Here is a 19,761-nt window from a genome sequence, read left to right on the forward strand (position 1 = left end):
GGACATGAGTTTGAGCAAGCTCCAGGCGATGGTAAGGGACAGGGAAGCCTACTGTGCTGCAGTCTTGCCAGGGTCCAGCCTCGGCAGGATCCAGGGGATACCCTCAGGATGAACGGCATCAGTGAGAGAAGACACGTGAGACCGGCCTTGATGGGGCCAAGTCTGCGAGGGGAGAGACAGAGAGAGTGACCAGACGGCGCGGGGGGTGGGGTGCAGCCGAGTCTGGCAAATCTTTATTTTCTACCGTAGCTTTTATATTCTAAGTTAGTACATTTTTAAGGTGAAGATAGTTTAATATTACATCGGCTCATCCTTCACAAAACCAGGGTGTTTTCTGCATACTTCTTTGTGAGAGTCTTGTACATTATCTTCTGGCCTTGGGGCCTATTGACATTTTATGACCTAGGTGAATGCAAAGCTGTTTTCCGTAATCTATTCTTTAATGAACACAAAGGTCAGTCCTTTTGCAGAAGTTATCAGTTAAGTTTATCTAAAAGATTTACCACACAAAGACTCTGCAGCTCCCGTGAGGCAGCCCCTGTTTAGCATTCCTGGTTAAAATGAACAATTCTAAACTCTTATTTTTCTAAATCTTTAACTATAACCACTTTTAGAATAATATTTTTCTGTTCTCTAATAGGGCTTCCTCACCTGGAAGGGCTCTGTGCCTATTAGGGCCTTTATGTGATCAGGTTCTTTATGCTGTTTATGATTAAGGTGTTGTGAGCAGTTATGTGCATTAGTACGCATTTGCCAAGCAGGCTAGAATGCCAGCAAAGGGGTCTAAATTGAAACACCCCTTTCATCCTGGATAATCTTACAGGATACCACCGTCTGGCGGACATATTAATTAAAGTTCTAAGTTGATTCTGTTTGGAGAGAGATCGGGGAAGGCCTTCTACCCATGTCACAGAAATTAGGGAGTAGTCTAATATAGCAAGCATCAGAAAGACAGAGATCATCTTTAAGGTGGGCACCGGGGCAGCTTTTTGAAATCCCTGAAGTCCTGATCTGCCTTGCCTGTCAGGTCTTCTCCTCATGACCTTGTCATGGGTGGGATCTCGTGTGCTGGCTCCCGGCATCTCCCCCTTTTTTATTTTTTAAGACAGCCAGATGGATCTCAGTCACGAGCTTCTGAGTATTCTGCCGGAGAGTTCTGACAATACAAGGAAGGATTATAATGAGAAGTAGGACTAGGGCTGCCACAGTAGCATAACTGAGGATAGTTGATAGGATATTTTTTCCAGTAATAAAGTTAGAAAAGGTATGAAAAAAATCATTAGCAGCCCCTGCAGCAGTAAAGTCCAGACGGGAATATTCTAAGGTGTTTATCTGACCGTGAAGCTTTCTAAGATCTAAACTAATGCTCGAGCTATTCCATACACCTGAAATATGATTTTTAATCTTTTCCCAATTATAATCTGTATCATTTACTTTTAGAGGTGTTACACAAATCCACCAATAGTCGGCGTGACAGGATAATGCTAACTTTACTTTTAAGGCCTGTAATTCAGTTCCAATATGCATGACCGCTTCTTCTAGGGCGTCTACTTTTAATTCTAATTTCCTATCTATAATCTCTTGCGTAGCTAGAGCTAAAGAAACATATTTTGACATATCATTGATATATTGAGCAGTATGTACCTGTTGAGTCAATGATATCGCTGCCACAGTGACAGAGGTAATTGCGGTTATTAAAACTGAAATCCCTAAGATAAGTCGTCCTACAAGCCGTCGGGATCACATTAAATCTTGCAGTTGTTGCAGAACGGCTAGACCGTAATTGTTATACCAATAGGTACTCACTGCGACGGGCACCATCAGGTAAGGTGGGCGTCGCAGCACCACAAAGGAACAAATATTATATTGAGAGGTTAGGCAGGACGAGAGCATGCATTGTTCACAGTAGGCTATATTTGGTCCACCTGAATAGTTCAACTGTATATGAAGCTTTCTAGAGTTGTTAGTGAACAAAAAAACGTTAAGGGGAGGGTAAACAAGCCAGCACAGAGTAAGTGGAATCGTTCTCTGGCCGAGATAGAGTAATAAGGGAGGTGGCAGCAAGGGCTCTCCAAATTTCTGGTTGTCAAAAGGTTTTGCCCTTAGTTGTATAGGATAACATGGGGGGAACAAATTGATTATGATGCCATCTGCTAGCTGCCAGCGGCCAAGGGACAGAATCATCTTTCCAAATGCTAAACCTATTGACATAGTCAGGAACAGATCCTGGATCCTGACTTGGGTTTGGATTGCTCCAGTCTTGTACTGAATAGTTTCTGCCTCCTGGTATTCTATAATCTATTTTTTAATTATAAGTACAGGATTTCCATACCAGGTATCCAAGGCGGTTGTCTATAGTTTTCCATATGACGTCTGAAGGAGCAACATCAATACAATTTGGATATTTTGGTGGAGCGTTGAGGAACAAGGATTTATAGGGGTCAAGGACCCCGGGCATACGGGCCTGTAATATCCACACCAGCCGATCTCCTGTTTTATCTGAAAATTTTGATGTTGGAGAATCTGTCAAAATTGCTTTCTGGGAGGCTCCGACACACCCCTCCTTAGAGGGAGTGATAAGGTTTCTTGGGAAGTTAAAGCAAAGGGGAAGGTCATCTGTTAACCCCCTAAAAGTACAGTTAAAATTAATGGGATAGTGATCTTTATCATAGATGTTAGGGTCCTTTAATGGACCGGAAGCTGGTGGTACGGAGTTGACGATAAGAAAGTTAAAGAGAGAGACAAAAAACGACCTGGGGACCTAAGCTCTGATGGAGCAAAGGTGATTTAATGATTTCTCTATGAGTATATATAGGCTGTGGTACAAGAAACTTCTCTGGAATGATAGAGATCAGAAAACCAAACGTACAGCAACCGTTACCAAGGGAACAAGGGGTAATGTTAGTCACAAGGTCAGGACACAATCCATATCTCAAGAAAGGGGAACGAGACTAAGCAGTTTTGTCCTAAAGAGAATGTTTACTAAAGGAGACCCAAGCCGGCCTCACACAATGACCTCAGTCCCTGGGAGCAGCGTGCTGTTCCGTTTGAAGAGGGACACAGGACTCATGAGAGACAGCACGTAGGAACCCTCCCATCAAACATTCCCTGACAATTCCCCCTTATTTATTTATAATATTTGTAAGAAGAGTTCTGACCATCAGAGTTTGTTTAGTTTTGACAATCTTTGTTTGAAGGCAACGGTAGACAACAAATATAATTGTTAAGACAATCACCAAAATTATAGTTTTAGACCCAATGTTATGAGTAAGGCTTTGAAACCATCCATGTGGGTCTAGCCTAGATAATTGATCAGCTAATTGTTTAGCTAAAGTTCTCATAATAGTGGAAGAGGGCAGATTATTAGAAAAGGTTTTACATATTTTTTTTGTAATAACTGTACATTCAGAAAGGCATTATCATATATGTTTTGTAAATGAAATTTGATTTGTTTTTAGTTGTAGCCACTATTATAGAAATGAACAGGAGTAACATGAAATTGAATAGAATTTTAATCACATTTTAGCATCATTTGTTTTTGTACATTTGTTTATTGATCTCTAACCCATTTGATGGCTGTTTTTAGTTTTTGTATTTTTTTTAATATCTTTATCTATTTGAGCCTGAGTGGCCCACATAGTATGAGCATCTTTAGTCTAATTTTGGATAAAATTATGTGTTTGAATTGAGGTTTGTAAAGTAACGCTAGTGATGGCAGCAATGGTGCAAATAGTTATTAATCTTATAATGTCAAAAATCAGCCATCTAATGAATCGTTTAGATCGCTAGAGCAATTTAGTAAATAACTGGGAAGCAAGTCTAGCCTTGGGACCTTTTATTTAGGGCCATTGGAGATTTATTGGTAACCATAGATTATGTCAAGATCGAAGAATCAAAAGGGAGTCATTTTTTAAGGAAATAGAGGAGTTAAGACAAGTATATAATTTACAATTTATGTAAGTTACAGAACATAAAGTCTTATTGAATTGTAAATTTTTTATAGCTACAACAAAAGGAAGTGGAACATAGGCTTGTATAAAATATGATTGATTATAGTGAAAGGAATAATTGTTATAGCTATGATTGGTCTCTGTGAAATGTCTGGTCTAAGTCTCAAGTTTTTTGGTGTTTGTAGCAAGTTTTTAGATGTCCCATTGTTTAGGCCCAATCTGTTTATCAAGGATGATTTGAGGACGAGGTGGGGGCCATTTCATCCTCAAGCTAGCCAAGAAGTCTTTTGTCATGGTAATGTTTTATTGTAGTATTAGTAACCTTTCATGTTACTTGAGTAATATAATCATACATAGTACTGCTAATATCATTTGAGCAGTTTAATAGCTATATACTATGGGGTCTCTAATTGACAATAGTATAATTAACTATAAACATTAATTTTTTTGATTTGGCCTGAAAATTGTTTTAATGAACAGGAATATTTGTAAAGTTTTTATTAGTAAACCCTTTGTATAGTGTTTTTTGTTTTTTTTAATTTTTTTTTAAAGTTTTAGTAGTATAAACATGATTTATGGACAAAGGGCAGTAAGTAATCTAAGAACCATCAGAAAGTCTTCTTTTGGAGGCAGGGGAAGGCCTAAGTTTGTCAGCTAACGTTTATGTATAATTTTGTTGTGTCCATACACAAAGGAAGGATTTTATAACTTAGAAAGGTATTAATTAGTTTGTTGTTTTTTTTTTTTTAGGATGAGAGGGCCCCTCCAAGTTTTAAGGAGGGGGCATATGTGTTGACTCATTAGTGGATATGATTGGTCTTATATCTGTCTATTTTATAACCTATAATAAAAAAGGGGGGTTAGGTATATAAGCCCAGTAAGTGTGATCAATCATGTCAGCCTGAGCAGGGGAAGCAAAAGCAAGCAAAGCAAGCGTAGCGAAGAAAACTATTTTCAGGATTCTGAGGCATTTTCTGTTGAGAAATCAGATTTTCAGTTTGATTAGTAAGGGTTTTTATTTGTCCCCAAGTAGGGAGATCATAAGGTCGATGGACGTCGAGTGTGGCGTTTTTTGGAAATTTTTAATGTCGCCATGGCTTGTATTGGAATTTTTTTTTTCTGTTTTTTTTTTCTGTTTTATCTCTAGTCTGAATGCTGGGGGCCCCTTTAGGTTGAATCTTTTGAAGAGGAAGTCATGTGAGCTCGTTGGATCCATTTGGAGAAATAGAAGCATATCTTTTTTCTGTAAGATTAGTTTTTTAGATTTCCATTGATTAGTTAACCCGTCTTGATATCAAATGGGCAAAGGAAAGGAGGTGTCTTGTAATGTTTTAAAACTTTTTGTTTGTTTGTTTTTTGTTTTTGTCAAAACATCTCTGTCGTAAGTTTAAAAAATTTAAAACAAATAAGGCTATATTAATAATAGTTATAAAAAGAAAGGAAAGCGATAATGATGAAAACATTTTTAGGAAATATTTTAGTCTAAAAGAAAAAATCATTCAGAAATCTGTTTGGGACTAGTATTTGGCTGTAGTTTGTGTTATTTGGGGCAAAGGATTAGGAGTAACCATTTAAATTTTTTTTTTTAAGTGAAATTATTGAAAAGGTGATGTAGAACAACTTGACAAATGAAATGTTCACATTTAAATATATTTGACCTTGTCTTTGAAAAAGAAATGTAGCTTAGCAACTGTTGAATTTCACTGTTCAGTGTGTTAAAGAAGGTGACCTCATCTTCAAGACAGACCCGAAAAGAAGGTGAATATTTTACATTTTTTATATTCTTAGGAACAAATAATTTACTTGGGAAATGGTGTCTTTTTTTATGTTGTTTTTGTTTTAAGAATCTTACAGATTGGAAATAAATAAAGTCATATTAATAATAGTTATAGGTTTAAAGACTATATTACATTAGAATCTAGCAAAGTTTGTTTTGGATAAGGAAGATAAAAGTGTTTTTGTGTATTTCTTTTTATTTAACTTTTTATTTTTAGTTACAGCGTGTAATGTGTTTAATTATGTCTTGTCTTTGTGGATTATAAGGAATGTCTGTAATCTGTTTAATAGAGAATGAATGTAAAAATTGTTTGAACCGCTTAGAAATATAGGCAGAGTCATTGTTTTTATAGAATTAGGTGTTCTCATTATCGAGAAGTAAGTTGATAGGTGGGTTATAACATGTTGTGTAGTTTTATCTTAGAGAGGTGTTGCCCCTAGGAAAGAAGAATTTGTATTGATCGAGACATATAAGAAGGAAGAGGAAGAAAGTTTAGGACAATGAGTCACATTTATCTGTCATAAAATTTTTTTTTCATTTGTCATAAGCCTTTTTAAAATTCTAGCACTAAATATTTTTAAAAGTTAAAAGGGGGAGGAGCCAAGATGGCGGAGGAATAGGACGGGGAGACCACTTTCTCCCCTACAAATTCATCGAAAGAACATTTGAACGCTGAGCAAATTTCACAAAAGTTAAAAGGCCAAAACAAAATATGATAGCACAATAAACAAATGTAATGTTTATTTCAAATAAACACATCATACTTTGTGGTTTTTATTGTGATCTACCTAAGTATTTTAACTGCATTTTTTAATATTTTTGTAGTCTGAATGTATCTGTTGACTAAAGTTAATTTTGTTAAATGTTTTTTTAGAATTTTTTTTTGTTTTTAATTTGGTTTAATTTGGAGAAAAAACATTTGCTGTAGCTAGAATGACAATGAAAAACTAGTTTAGTAAATCTTATGTAAATACTACTTTATTTTATAATAAATGTTTTGACAATTAAAAAATATTTTTGTATTCATTTTATTTGCCATTTTTTGTATCTTTCTATTAAAAGCATATATTTTATTTTTTCATAGCAACCAAGAAATATCTTGTATGTTAGCATTTTATAGATCATTGAACATATTTATCAAATCATATTATATTGTACATACGTCCATTCCAGTCCAAATATATACTTATATTCATTAAGAGCTCAAAATCTCTTTAGCTCTTCTGCAAGAAAATCCCCTTGTAAGAGTAAGCCAATGTTCAGCAATTAATGCTTTAAAATCCTAATTCATTTGGAAATGACCCAGCCATTCAACAAACTTTCACTATTCAGTTCAGTACAACTCTAGAAACCCAAGTCACTCTAATCTTAAGAGACTGTTTTAAATTATAGACAACAGATTATTTTATTAAAAATTAATTATTTCTAATAGAGCCCATCCAAAAGCTTCTATCTCATTTATATATCTGTATATATATACATAAAGAGTTACCCCTTTGCTGACAAACCCAGGCTACCTTAAACCAAGGCATAACAAAAGTACTATACAATGTTGATGACTTAAGACATGTCTCAATTAGACCAACAAATAATTATATTTAAATTATATTTATATTTAAATAAACATTACATTTAATATTGAACATTTTTTAGTTCATGTGAAGCTGAATTTAAATAGAGCTTATTAACTTTATATTAACCAAAAACAAAAACATACATTGAGACATAGATAATTTTAGATACATAGACATAGTTCCCCTTATGAAATTTAAATATCTTTTTGTTTTATTTATTTATTTTGAGCTCCACCAATTTGCTCATTGCTGGAGTCTTAGATAGAGTGGGCTGCGTATCCCAAGGACATGATAAGAGTTAACTTAAGGATTTTTCTTAGGCCTATTTTTGTTTCCCAGGCAGAACTGGAGTTCTGAAAAAAAAAAAATATTTTAACAAGTTAACCTTTCCTTTACTACACATGTATCAAGTACCGGTTTTGTAATTTCAATAAAGATTTTATTTTCATCAGTTTTTTCTGGAGTCTAAAGAATATCATAGCCATTCAGTGTCAAAAATATCATTTTTCTTTTTTGTAGCTATAGTATATTATTAATGATATATGCATGAGGGAATTTTTGTCACATAGGAAGTAAAGCCTTGGCTGCAAAATTTTGACAAATGCTAGGACTGTTATGGAGACGGCAATGGAACCCTATTTCAGTACTCTTGTCTGGAGAATCTCAGGGATAGGGGAGCCTGGTGGGCTGACATCTATGGGGTCGCATAGAGTAGGACATGACTGAAGTGACTTAGCAGCAGCAGTAGCAGGACTTTTAAGCATACCTTGAGGTAACATAGTCTACTGAAATCTTTTATGAGGCCCAATATGATTAGGAAAAGGGAGAGAGAAAGTTAGTCTCTCCCGGTCTAAAGGGTGTAAAGGCATATTAAAAAATCAATCTTGTGAATCAGTAATAATAATGTGCCAATTTTGAGGAATAGTAATAATGGGATCTCTGGTTACAATGCACCCATAGGTTTCAAAAAAGAATTAACTTTTTTAAACTCTGTTAAGAGACACCATTTGTTAGTATTTCCTTTGTATACAAAAATAGGAGAGTTCCAAAAGAGCAAGATTCTTCCATATGTTTTAATTTTAATTGTGTTTTTAAGTTCTTTAGTAGCTTGTAATTTTTCTTTTGTAAGGGGCCATTGCTTTGTCTAAATAGGCTCATAAATTTTCTCAGTTATTTTAATAACTGTTTTGTTTGTAAAATGAGCAGTGGCCCCTAGGAAAAATGTGGAATGTATATCTGAGTTTGCCATTGCATAAGTAAGTCCCTTCCTATGAGATTAAGGGGTGCATCTATCACATAAGGTCTTAATGTTGTAGGTTGGCCTTTTGGTCTATCATATGTGTAGATTTGAATATTTTGATAAATTTATTGTACTTTGGCTTGAGAAATTTCTGCAATTTGGCAAGAGACCTTTTGTATAGGTCAGGATTTGGGCCAAAATAGTTTGGAAATGATAATATTAGATCCAGTGCTGAGGGTCCAGAAAATCTTTTACCATTAATTTTGATATTTATATTTGGTCAGACATATTTAAATAACAAAGATGTCCATAAGGATTGTTTTTGATCTGTATTACCAAATCTGCCTCTCCATACATTAGTAGAGATGTTAATAGAAGTGTAAGGCAAAAGAAGTAATTGAGAAATTTTGTCCGCCCTTTTGAATTGTCATAGAATCTGAGCTGACATCATAATTTGAATTTTTCTTTTATAATTTGAATCAATTATTTCAGAGTGAACAGTAATTTCTTTAGAAGCCAAATTAGATCAGCCAAGTAAAAGACTGAAGGTTTGTGGGGACAGGGGTCCAAAAACTCCAGTAGGTACTTTAGAAGGGACTGCTTAGGGGTAAAGGAAATAATCATTTAGGGCTGTTATATTAATGGCAGCACTGCTGGACGTTGAGGGTTTGAGGGAAAAGATAGAATTTGCCCCTCTTTTTTGTTGTAGGGGACCTGGGAGGTCCCCTCTTTGGAGTTTCTTGGAATAGGTTTTCCTTTAATATCAAATTTAAATTTACTGTCTTTGGCCCAGTGCATTCCTCCGTGGCAGCAAGGGCAAATATTTTGAGGCTTTTTATTAGCCTTTTTAGGGCAGTCCCTTTTTCAACGGTTTTTATCTCCACATGTAAAGCGTCCTACATTACTCTTTTTAAAAGTTTGTAGAATTGTTTCAGCTAGTATTTGCATCTTTAAAGTTTTTGATCCTAGGTTGTGACAAGCCTTTATATAATCAATAATAATCCTAGTCTCACAAATTGCAGCTATAGCTCTTTGACATTTCTGATATGCATTCTCATAAGCAAGGAATTTCTCTAGCTGTTTTTTTGGTTTCTTCTCCGATTACAGTATGGGAAATAGCAGCTTCTAGTCTAGCTTAAAAATTAATGTAACTTTTCATTAGGTTCCAACAAAGAGACTTTTGGAGTTGCGACTGTTGGCAGAGGAGAAGCATTTGGAGCAGCCAGGGCAGGGCTAGCAAGAAAATTTTGAGATATTTTGTAATGTTTTAATTGAGCCTTTTGTAAGTGTTTTGTCTGTTGCTGAATATTGGAAGGGCTAGAATATACCTTGAAATGGCAGAATTACAGCTTTAATAAGAGCGCATGGGGCTAGAGATCAATTGAAATAGTTTTTCCTTGTTTGGCTGCTCATTTAACATTTTCTTTGACCCGGACCCATATTTATAAGTCAAAACTGCATTTATGAGGAAACTAAGGATTATGTTCAACTACTGTTTGAAGGCAAGCCTCTATTCATTGGCGTGAAACCAGAAGTCCCTGAAATGTAAAGAAGTGGTGAAGTAAAGTAGAAAAATAATGGGGCTGGCCAGCCTTTTAACCCATGCCTTAGTACTTACCGACCTCAATAGGTCCATGAGTCACTCCACCCTATATGCCACATTAACCAGTGTCCCTGTTTGGGTGCCATTTGTTGGGGTCCTTTAATGGACCGGAAGCTGGTGGTACAGAGTCGACAATAAGAAAGTTAAAGAGAGAAAGAGAGAGAGAGACAAAAAAAGACCCGGGGACCTAAGCTCTAATGGAACAAAGGTGCTTTAATGATTTTTCTATGAGTATATACAGGCTGCAGTACAAGAAACATCTTTCAGGAATGATAGAGTTCAGCAAACCAAACGTACTGCAACTGTTACCAAGGGAACAAGGGGTAATATTAGTCACAAGGTCAGGACACAATCCATATCTCAAGAAAGGGGAACAAGACTAAGCAGTTTTGTCCTAAAGAGAATGTTTACTAAAGGAGACCCAAGCCTGCCTCACACAATGACCTCAGTCCCTGGGAGCAGCGTGCTGTTCCGCTTAAAGAGGGACACAGGACTCATGAGAGACGGCACGTAGGAATCCTCCCGTCAAACATTCCCTGACAATAGAAAGTATAGGATCCTCCCAAAAGATGAGGCTGGTTTGTGTTGACCTGTATAGGGTCATTGTTCCAAGTAACTACTTGGAAGGTGGGGGAGTCAGGGAAATATGCCCAGTATTTTTCTGATGTAGAAGAGGTAGCATTTACCTTGCAAGAAAGTGAAGCAAGCATAGCTATAAAAACCTTTTAGGAGAGGCTGAAGATCCCTGTAGAGAAGCTATTCTCTGTGCTTGATGGCAAAGCGACTTAATTTGTTCCCATGTGGGTATGGAGGCTTGTTGAGTTACCCTCGAAGAATGTCTTGGTTGCCGGTCATGAGGCATCTGATCTTCATCCAAAGATAGATTACTGAAATAAGCTTTAGAAACAAACTTAGAGTGTCTTTTTCAATGACTTAATTAAATCTGTTAGCAATATAACATAACAAGGAACTATCTCAGAAGTGAGTTTTAGTAAACACTAAACCTTAATTAACAAAACTAAGAAACTTAGTTTAACAATTTACAAAACTTAATATTCAGTGATTTTTTAATTATGGATACATTAACCCTGTAGCCAGGGAAGGCTTTAACCCATCAAATAAAAATGAGGTTTGTCAGGGAGCTGGGAAAAGCCAAGTGGCCGTCTTGGATTTTCCATAGCCCTGACTCTTTGATTTTCAGTTATTGTTCACCCATTTTTAAGTTTTCGATTTAGGAGTAGACTGTTGCCATGTTTTAAGGACATTAGGATAGCACAAGTCTAACAGTGAGAGGTTATTTTTGAGAAGCAAAATGAGCTTTTACACGTACCATAATCTTAAATAGCACTTATTTACTTTACTAAAGTAACAAAAGATTTTAAAAACAAATATAAATCACTTAAAGGCAAAGAAATTCATAATCTGTTATTGAAAGATTTATTTTAAGAAAACCTTGTTTTCTTAACATATAGAGTAGACTAAATTCTAGTCTGTTACCAATTTACCAGATAGCAAACAAACAAAATTTATCAGTTAATCTTAGAAAAGTCTTTTTTATAAATCTTGAAGAACTAGCAGTATTTTTTTAAAGGCATGAGAGTGAAACCACACAAGGCATGTTTAAAATCTAATTAAATTATACTTAACAAAGTAGCCTGGTCATTGCTGTGACTTGTAACACTTTAACATGATAACTAAAATTATAACTGACAACATTTTACCAGGACATATCAGATTTTTATGAATTTCACATATTTTCTAGGATATCTATATAAGTAACATCAACCATACAATATAACCTGAGAAGATTTATCACTCCTCCAACAATATTTCCCATGCAATTTAACATGTCAAATGAACTCAGGTAGTTTAATAGCTCTTTGGGATGTCTCAGGGGCCCTCTGAAGCATCCCAAAGTCAGCCAGAAGTCAAGCTATTTAGGCAGTTTTGTCAATAAATATCAAAAGGGTTTATAGTACTCTGTCAGGTAGAATCATATAGATCACTGTGAAATAATATATTTACTTAGCCAAAGTAAAAAAGGATATTTTAAAGGTAAACATAGAACAGATCACTTCAGAGGTAAAGAAACTTAAAATCCATTATCAAAAGCAGTTCAACATCTCAAGAAAACTTTTATTTATACACAAAACTCTTTCCTTGGGGTCTGGTTTCTATAAAACCTTTTTATCACTTTCTGTACCCATTTGTTCTCCCATCCTGGAACAGTCAACTATAAGTCAGACTTACTTCCTTTTTCCTTCATAAAATGTAACTTCATTCCTCATACCTTCTTCACTGAACACACACATCTTTCCTTAAGCAGCCAAGAATTGACTTTTATATTATCATTCTACAGATTGGTGAACATAAATACCAGTGAGAATTTTAAAAAAAAAATTTAGCGAACATCTCAGGATGGCATCCAACATTATTCATTAATAGTCCAAAATCTCTAGTTTCTCTGTAAGAGGAAATTAGTGTTCAGTAATGAATGTTTCAGAATCTTTTTTTTTTTTTTAAATGATCTAGCTATTCAGTAAATCAGTCACTTAATTTAGCACAACCCTAGAAATTCAGGTTACCAAAATCTAAAGGGACTGTCAGAGAGACATTTCTAAAGTATGATGATCTTTTAATAGTTTATCTAAAAGCTCTTATCTCCTTTACATTTTTTTTTGAAGTTTCTTTACTTGAGGTAGTTTCCTTGCTGACAAACTTGTAACAGATATTACAATATAACAATATTTAACTTATAAAAACCTAGGCATAATGAAAATATTTTACTTGATGTTAAATACTCTAAGACATGTCTATATTAGATAGGTCAACAAACAAACATTAATATCAGGTATTTAATACTGAATATTTTCCAGTTTACCTGAACCTGGAATTTATTGTTTAATTTAGAATTATTTGATTTGTAAGCACTTACCTTTTTTTCTTTTTTAAAGCCAATTAATTAGACCTCTTTTACAAATTAACCTAAAAAATATTACCCAGAGACAAAGACATACCATATTTAGACAGACACAGTGCAAGATCTAGCTTCATTTTTTAAGTTTGGTCATGAATTAGATATTACAGTATAAAATTTACTGGTTTATAAAAAAGTTGAAATAAATAAAAAATTTTAAAGGCTTTTTCCCTTTTCCCTCAGTCTCAGGAGTTAGAGATAGTCTAGATAAGTGTTCCTGAGAGCCCTGGTCTCAAGGCACAGGGAAAGAAAATCAAGTTCTAACAAAAAGCAAAATGGCCATCAAAAATCACAACACAAATAATTTCACAATTTGTATGGAAATACAAAAAACCTCGAATAGCCAAAGTAATCTTGAGAAAGAAGAATGGAACTGGAGGAATCAACCTGCCTGACTTCAGGCTCTACTACAAAACCACAGTCATCAAGACAGTATGGTACTGGCACAAAGACAGAAATATAGATCAATGGAACAGAATAGAAAGCCCAAAGATAAATCCACAAACCTGTGGACACCTTATCTTCGACAAAGGAGGCAAGAATACACAATGGAAAAAAGACAACCTCTTTAACAAGTGGTGCTGGGAAAACTGGTCAACCACTTGTAAAAGAATGAAACTAGAACACTTTTAACACCATACACAAAAATAAACTCAAAATGAATTAAAGATCTAAATGTAAGACCAGAAACTATAAAACTCCTAGAGGAGAACATAGGCAAAACACTCTCCGACATAAAGCACAGCAGGATCCTCTATGACCCACCTCCCAGAATATTGGAAATAAAAGCACAAATAAACAAATGGGACATAATTAAACTTAAAAGCTTTTGCACAACAAAGGAAACTATAAGCAAGGTGAAAAGATAGCTCTCAGATTGGGAGAAAATAATAGCAAACGAAGCAACAGACAAAGAATTAATCTCAAAAATATACAAGCAACTCCTGCAGCTCAATTCCAGAAAAATAAATGACCCAATCAAAAAATGGGCCAAAGAACTAAATAGACATTTCTCCAAAGAAGACATACAGATGGCTAACAAACACATGAAAAGATGCTCAGCATCACTCATTATCAGAAAAATGCAAATCAAAACCACAATGAGGTACCGTTACACGCCAGTCAGGATGGCTGCTGTCCAAAAGTCTACAAGCAATAAATGCTGGAGAGGGTGTGGAGAAAAGGGAACCCTCTTACACTGTTGGTGGGAATGCAAACTAGTACAGCCGCTATGGAGAACAGTGTGGAGATTCCTTTAAAAACTGGAAATAGAACTGCCATATGACCCAGCAGTCCCACTTCTGGGCATACACACCGAGGAAACCAGATCTGAAAGAGACACGTGCACCCCAATGTTCATCGCAGCACTGTTTATCATAGCCAGGACATGGAAGCAACCTAGATGCCCATCAGCAGACGAATGGATAAGGAAGCTGTGGTACATATACACCATGGAATATTACTCAGCCATTACAAAGAATTCATTTGAATCAGTTCTAATGAGATGGATGAAACTGGAGCCCATTATACAGAGTGAAGTAAGCCAGAAAGATAAAGACCATTACAGTATACTAACACATATATATGGAATTTAGAAAGATGGTAATGATAACCCTATATGCAAAACAGAAAAAGAGACACAGATGTATAGAATAGACTTTTGGACTCTGTGGGAGAAGGCGAGGGTGGGATGTTTTGAGAGAACAGCATCGAAACATATACATTATCTAGGGTGAAACAGATCACCAGCCCAGGTTGGATGCATGAGACAAGTGCTCGGACCTGGTGCACTGGGAAGACCCAAAGGGATCGGGCAGAGAGGGAGGTGGGAGGGGGGATCGGGATGGGGAATACATGTAAATCCATGGCTGATTCATGTGAATGTATGACAAAACCCACTATAATATTGTAGTTAGCCTCCAACTAATAAAATAAAATAAAATGTAAAGGAATAAGAATAACATTCAATATTGAAGAAAAAGGACAAAGCTGAGAATTTGCACTGTTGTTGCTTAGTCACTAGTCCCAACTCTTTCATGACCCCGTGACCTGTAGTCCACCAGGCTCCTCGGTCTAAGGGATTCCCGTAGTTGTCATCTCCTTCTCCTGGGGGTCTTCCCAACCCGGGGACCAAACCTGCATCTCCTGCTTGGCAGGCGGATTCCTTACCACTGAGACCAGGGAAGCCCAAATTTACACTATCAGATTCCAAAGCATTTCTGAATAAAGTACAAAAACAATGTGATGTTGATTCAAGTGCAGACAAATGGATCAGTGGAACAGAATAAAAATTTCAAAAACAGACACCAAAATTCTATGCCAGATGCTCATAGACTTAAATGTGAAAGGGAAAAAAAAAAAAAAAGAAACTTTAAAAATATAACAGAAGAATATGTCAAAGACTTTAGAATATGTAAAGACTTTCTGAACATAACACAAGATACATAATGAAAGAGACTGCTGAATTGGACTTGACTAAAATTTAAATTTCTATTTAACAAATATACTCTTAAGACAATGAGAAAGTAAGTCACAGAATAAGAGATGATATTTGCAATATACATATGTGATAAAAATTTTATCCAGAATATATTTGTAACTTCTGCAAATCAATCAGAAAAAGACAAACTGCAATTTTTAAATAGGCAAATGATGTGTAGTAGTGCTTCACAAAAGGAAATATCCAGATGCCTAATAAGCATATGTAAGTGTGTTCCACATCATTTATCCCCCAACATAATGGCTACATTTATGGCACTGCTGATACTTAGTGTTGGCAAAAGTGTGGAGCACCTGGAGTTCTCACTCTGCTGGTGGAAGTTTAAAATGATTCAGTCCAATTGGCTTCAGCTACTCTTTACACTAGAATCCTGGGAACTAAATAAATCCATTACTGGCTTCCTTACCTACACCAGGACCCTCTCAGAAACACAAATATGTCACATCTCAGTTATCTAATAAAGCCAAACACACTTTTATGGACCCAGCAACTCCACTCAAATACACACTAAACACATATACTATATATGCCCCAGATATTTGTACAAGAAAGTTCATAGCAGTTTATTGATAATAGCTCAAAACTAGAAAAACTCAAAATGTCTATTGACAATAGAGTGGATAAATTAGGGTATATTTATAGAATACTATTCAAAGAGACTAAACCAGTGCTACATGTGGAAAGATATTATACAATTCCAAGTAGCAAAATAAAACAAGCAAGTTAAGCTATAATGACATGTCAGGATAGTGTTAACTTAGGTGGAGGAATATTGACTGGAAAGGAGCATGAAATAGACTTCTGTGGCACTGGTAACTAGACTGTGATCTTGGGAGTTGTTACATAGATGTATTCATTTATAAAAGTTCAACTCAGTTCAGTTTAGTTCAGTTGCTCAGTTGTGTCCGACTGTTTGCAACCCCGTGAACCGCAGCACACTAGGCCTCCCTGTCCATCACCAACTCCTGGAGTTTAACCAAACTCATGTCCATTAAGTCGGTGATGCCATCCAACCATCTCATGCTCTCTCATCCCTTTCTCCTCCCACCCTCAATCTTTCCCAGGATCAGGGTCTTTTCCAATGAGTCAGCTGTTCGCATCAGGTGGCCAAAGCTTTGGAGTTTCAGCTTCAACATCAGTCCTTTCAATGAACACCCAGGACTGACCTCCTTTAGGATGGAGTGGTTGGATCTTCCTGCAGTCCAAGGGACTCTCAAGAGTCTTCTCCAACACCATAGTTCAAAAGGATCAATTCTTCGGTGCTCAGCTTTCTTCACAGTCCAACTCTCACATCCATACATGACCACTGGAAAAACCATAGCCTTGACTGGATGGACCTTTGTTGACAAAGTAATGTCTTTTCTTTTTAATATGCTGTCTAGATTGGTCATAACTTTCCTTCCAAGGAGTAAGCGTCTTTTAATTTCACGGCTGCAATCACCATCTGCAGTGATTTTGGAGCCCCAAAAAATAAAGTCAGCCACTGTTTCCACTGTTTCCTCATGTATTTGCCATGAAGTGATGGGACCAGATGCCATGATCTTAGTTTTCTGAATGTTGAGCTTTAAGCCAACTTTTTCACTCTCCTCTTTCACTTTCATCAAGAGGATAAAAGTTCAGTGATCTGTAAATTTTACATTTGTACACTTACATTAATATTTTATGCCTTTTTAAAATTTGCCTCCCCTCAGAAAACCTTAAGGTGCCATAGATATTTTTCTGTTTCCCTTGAAGTTTTATAGTTTTTAGGTTTAGGACTTAGATTTATTATCTGTTTCAAGTTAGTTTTGTAAGTGATTTGAGACTGAGTTGACATTAATTTTTTTATACAGATATCAAGTTATCATAGCATCATTTGTTAAAAGAACTTTCACTCCGATTGAATTGCCTTGGCACCTTTTTAGAAAATTTACCCCATAGCTGAAGGTCTATTTCTGTATTTTTTGTTCTGCTCCAGTGATCTATGTCTATCCTTCTGCCAGTACTGCACCATCTTGATATCACTATAGCTTTACAGTAGGTCTTGAAATCAGGTCAAGTCCTCCAAATTTGTTCTTGCTTTAAAATTATTTTAAATCATTTTATATCGTCTACCAATAAATATTTCTTGAATGAGCAACTTTTCAAATATTACTTAGCTACTCTAGGTCACATCTAGGTCACTTTAGAATGAGCTCATCAATTTCTACAAAAATAACCCCACTAAAATGATCATTGGGATTGTGCTGCATCTGTAAATCAATTTGGGGAGAACTGAGATATTAGCAATATTGAATGTTCTAACCCATGAACATAGTATATTTCACCATTTACTTAGTCCTTTCATTTCTCTCAGCAATGTTTTGTACTTTTCGGAAAAGAAATTTAGCATATATTTTGTTAAATTTATTCCTAGGTATTAACATTTTGTGTAATATTGTAAATGGAATCTTTTTTTATTTCCAATTGTTTGCTACCGGCATATAAAAATATAATTGACTTGTATATTGACCTTGTACCTTTTGATCTTGCTTAAATTCATTATTTATAGCAGTTGATTTCTAGCATTTTATAGTCATTTCTAGCCTTTTATTAGGCTGTGCTCTAATATTTTTATTTGCAGTCAGAAGTGTATGCTGGGTTACATGATCAGAGGTCATATTAATAAAGTCTAGGCTCAAGGACAAAGCCTGCCTGGTTTCCTGGAAAGGGGTTAAAATCTCCCTCGTGGCTCAGACAGTAAAGAATCCGCCTGCAGTGTGGGAGACCTGGGTTCAGTTCCTGGGTTGGGAAGATTCCCCTGGAGGAGGGCATAGCAACCCACTCCAGTATTCTTACCTAGAGAATCCCCATGAACAGAGGAGCCTGGTGAGCTGCAGTCCATGGGGTCGCAGAGTCGGACATGACTGAGTGACTAAGCACAGCACTGCACAGCCTTTTTATACATCATCTGCAAATACATAGGATTATTCCTTTTTTTATTTTTATGCTTTGCATTTATTTTTCTTTTTTATTGTGATGTCTATTTACAAGGTTGAATAAAAGTATTACCATGGGTATCCTTAAACAACAAGGACCTACTGTATAGCACAGGGAATATTCAATAGCTTATAATAACTTATAATGGAAAGTATCTGAAAAAAATTTATGTAGGTGTATAACTGAATCACTTTGCTGTACCCCTGAAACTAACACAGCATTGTAACTCAACTATACTTTTAAAAAATTGTTCAAGGAGTGTCTTTTATTTGGACCTGAACTTTAGAAGGAAAACATTCAACATTTGACCATTCATTATGCTCATGATTCAGGTATTAACTGAATCATGAATGGGTACTGAGATTTGTCTAACACTTTTTCTGCATCTGTTAAAATGGCATGTTTCTTTTATTTTCTATTCAGTTATTATGGTGAATACTGATTGATTTTCAAATGTTTCATCAGCTTTGCAGTCCAGGGTAAAATCCTACTTTATCATGATATATTTTCCATTTTACGTATTGTTGGATTTGATTTGCTAATATTTTATTAATTTTTGAGTCTATACTCATGAGCCATTCTAGTGTCTGTAATTTAAATTATTTGTATTTAATATATTTTTCTGGTTTGTAGCTATGTTGGTCACATAGCTGGCAGTTTTCTTGTTTCTGTTTCTGAAAGAGTTTATGCAAGGTTGGTGCTATTTCTAACTAAAATATTTGATTATTTAGCATCGAAACTGGGTTTTTCTTCATTAAAATGTTTCCGGTTTAAAAATCAGTTTCTGGGACTTCCCTGGTGATTCAGTGATTAAGACTTCCCCTTGCAGTGCAGGGGGTGCAGGTTTGATCCCTGGGGAGGGATCTAAGATCTCACATGCCTCACCATGCAGCCAAAAAAAAAAAAAACCTTTAAAAATCAGTTTATTGAATAGACATAGGGATACTCAGATTTTGTTTCATCTTTGCTGATTTTAATGTGTTATATTTTTCTAGGAAGTTTTCTATTTCATGTAATGTTTCAAATTGGTGAAATGTTTTAATAATATCTTTTATTATTATTTTAATATTTCTAGGATTTGTGGTTTTAACTCCTTGGTAATATGTGGGGTTTTTTCCGCCTTGATTAGTTTTTCTAAAATTTGACTAATTGTGCTAATCTTTATAGCATAATTTGTAAATA

The sequence above is a fragment of the Odocoileus virginianus genome, chromosome 22 (genome assembly GCF_023699985.2).
Source record: "Odocoileus virginianus isolate 20LAN1187 ecotype Illinois chromosome 22, Ovbor_1.2, whole genome shotgun sequence".
Lineage (NCBI taxonomy): Eukaryota > Metazoa > Chordata > Mammalia > Artiodactyla > Cervidae > Odocoileus > Odocoileus virginianus.